Source organism: Macrobrachium nipponense, chromosome 40 (assembly GCF_015104395.2).
Source record: "Macrobrachium nipponense isolate FS-2020 chromosome 40, ASM1510439v2, whole genome shotgun sequence".
Taxonomy (NCBI): Eukaryota; Metazoa; Arthropoda; class Malacostraca; order Decapoda; family Palaemonidae; genus Macrobrachium; species Macrobrachium nipponense.
Genome location: NC_061101.1, coordinates 28,241,094 through 28,244,474, shown reverse-complemented (window position 1 = coordinate 28,244,474; position 3,381 = coordinate 28,241,094). Strand labels below are relative to the sequence as shown.

Below are 3,381 nucleotides of genomic sequence, written 5' to 3'. Positions count from 1 at the left end.
ATTTCTCAAGGAGAATTATACTCAATTATTATCTTTTCTACTAACTTGAACAATGTCAGAGAACTAAGCCCAACATAATTAAAGATGGTAATTGGCTATAAGTTTTTTGTAGTGAAAGTTATACGTCCCACACAATCAGGTCTCATTAGCAGCATCCTTTGACAGAGAATTTGCCTATTCAAATAATGAAAGCTAAAATACGATATACTTTGCTCCTTTACTTATTTATATATTCCTTTACTTATTCATTCATTCATTTATTTATTATTCCATAAGTAGTATACAATAATTAATCTGGCACGACTGAAAGAGAATGAAAATTTCCAGAGAGAGAGAGAGAGAGAGAGAGAGAGAGAGAGAGAGAGAGAGAGAGAGAGAGAAGAGAGAGAGAGAGAGAGAGAGAGAAGAGAGAGAGAGAGAGAGAGAATATGTACATTAGAAAAATAAAAGATCCATTTCTTTATTTATTCATTACTAAAAGTACTTCTCCATAAGCAGAGGCACGAACAATTCGAGTTTATCAACTTATGGCCATTAAAAAAAATCTTTATTGTCAATTTTATTACAAACAATATTTATTATAAATTTATTATCATAGAAAATTCAAGCATTTCACGAATGCGCAGGGTATTTCAAATTTACAATGTTTCCTCGTACCTGTGTCTTATAAAACGTCCGGGATTCTCTTTTATTTACAGTATTTCGTAAGGTGCATAAAAGGAAACCCGTTCGCTTCAACATCAAAATAATTATCACAAACCCTCTGGATTCACCGGCCAGTGCCTGAAGAAATCATTAAAACGGGACTTCAAGGATGATGGATAAAAGATGGGAAAGAATTATTTAGACTTTCCAATATTAACGTTTCATATATATATATATATATATATATATATATATATATATATATATATATATATATAGTTATCACAGTAAATGAACATGACTTCATTATAAAAACGAATACACAAGAAAATGTGGTATTCGCTCAATATATATATATATATATATATATATATATATATATATATATATATATATATATATATATATATATACAACCATTAAGCCACAACTGTAGTTTAACATCCAATTTACGATACTTCGGGAATATCCCCAAATGGGAATTAAAATTGGTAAATGGATTGTATTAACAACGGCGAGATAAACTTTTTCTTACGCACACACACACACATTATGTATATATATATATATATATATATATATATATATATATATATATAATATATATATATATATAAAGTACTCTTAAACTATCATCTACAATTTAGTTATCTTTGCCCACTAACAGATTATCATACCATTCCTTATCTTACCTATGCAATTTAGTAACGTTCCATCAGATTCTTAATACTTAGTTTTCCTCTGCCAGATCAAGACCTAATATTTCTCATTTGGAGGACTTGAAGGGAAGATCAAAAAGAAAACCTTGCGAAAACTTACCATCCAAAAGTATCTTATTTTCCTTTAAACTCAAATCAAGAGGACTCAACATTCCATAAAAAATTCACCATGAGAATGGAAGTGCCACAAACACGAGTCCATCAAGTGCGCGACAATGTCTTTAATGACGCAAGTGACTGCGTATGTCACCGAAGGCACTCTGATAACGTCCTCCAGGTTGAAAAGGACACATGAATGAGTGACGAAGACGCACATTCGCCGAATTCCGCTACACAACAATCAACAGGTACTTGAAATATCGGCGGAAGTTTGGAAAAGGAAGTTTATAACCGATGGACTGGTTGGCTGGTACATGAAGTATGACGCACAACAATATTACTGTATTTTAACAAGGTTTTTCAGTTTTTAAAATCAATTTTGTCAGGACGGAAAATTAAAGAAAAGTTCAATTTTGTTTTATAAGAGATGAAGGAACATCAACATTTGGAAATTAATAAAAAAAAATCATTTGACCTTGTGAGGCAAAGGTCAATTTTCAAGAGACCCGTGAACCCATAAAGATCAACAGGTCATGGAAACGTGCTGCTCTCCTGACGACACCGAGAAACGCTGGAAGTTCCAGCTGAGGATGCCAAGGGGTTGGAGCGAAGGGGAGCTAACGGCACGCCCCTTCCGCAGAAGCAAGAGAGCAAAACACAGACACACTACCACACCATCGTATCGACGTGGGGCCAAAGTTAACTCATCCGCGGCTGAGTTCGGACTGATGTCCATGCGAGACTGGGACCCCCAAAAAGTCTACCTCACTCTCTTCCGTTCTCTCTCTCTCTCTCTCTCTCTCTCTCTCTCTCTCTCTCTCTCAGGGTCGCTAGCTCCGAACTCTGAAGGGGAAAACACTTTCCCTCGCGTGAGGTAATGCGTAACATCTAGGTATCCGAAGTCTCTCTCTCTCTCTCTCTCTCTCTCTCTCTCTCTCTCTCTCTCTCTCTCTCTCTTCTAAACAGGTGAGAACGGGGAAGTGATGCGGATGGAACGACTGATGGAGACGTTGTCTGAAACGTTGTCGCTACCTTAATAGAAATGATGACGAAGGCGAAGGGGGAAGGTGAGACAGTGAACCAACAAAAAGCTTTTGGAAGTAGATGCGTCAGGGCCTCCCTTCCCTCGACGTGATTTTAACCAGTCTGGAAAGTAGAAATACTGACACTCGTGAGGCATCATCTACAAGAGAGAGAGAGAGAGAGAGAGAGAGAGAGAGAGAGAGAGAGAGAGAACTGGGTGGGCGTATAAAAAAGGGAGATGGAGAGAGAGAGAGAGAGGAAAAGGAAACCCTCAGATGCCTAATGGAGGACTGGAAATATATTTACCTGAAAACGAAAACCAAATCAAAATTTGAGTCACCCTCAAGAGAGAATTCTAAAGATTTGTACTAATTGCTTCCTTGAAGAACATCAGTGTTATTAACATTATTATTACTATTCAGAAGATGAAACCTATTTATATGGAACAAGCCCGCAGGGGTCACTGGCTTTAAATTCAAACTTCCAAAGAATATGGTCTTCATTAGAAAGAAGTAACAGAAGGTAGTCGGAAGGTACAAAAAGAAGAGCTAACTTACTAAAAAAGAAAAAAAAATGAATAAACCAATTAATAAATAAGCAGATAGAAATGCGAGCAAATTTCTAAAATTTAATCGAAATCCTAGAAAACCGAATACATGGAAATATTAACGATACCGTAGGTGGCTAATAGGATAAGAGGTCAATGATTATAATGGATGTATATTATGAGGATAAAACTTTACCCCTAATTGCTCCCAGCCGAATGAGAAGACTATTAAAGCCCCAGAAATTGTTTTTTTTTTTATCAATATTCTTTCCTTTTCCTTCATAACAGGAGTAATTACAAGCAAAACAGCATTAGAAACAGCAGTCATAAAATATATATTAGCTATTA

At 35.8% G+C, this 3,381-nt stretch overlaps 1 protein-coding gene across 1 annotated transcript in view; it reads right to left on the bottom strand.

Moving 5' to 3' along the window:
* Positions 1-2,176, bottom strand: part of LOC135212045 (rho guanine nucleotide exchange factor 11-like) — a 792,100-nt gene extending 789,924 nt beyond the window's left edge. The window contains exon 1 of the mRNA XM_064245362.1: positions 2,139-2,176. The gene's annotated coding sequence lies outside the window, so the exon portion shown is untranslated. The remainder of the gene's footprint in view (positions 1-2,138) is intronic.
* Between the last annotated feature and the right edge of the window lie 1,205 nt (positions 2,177-3,381).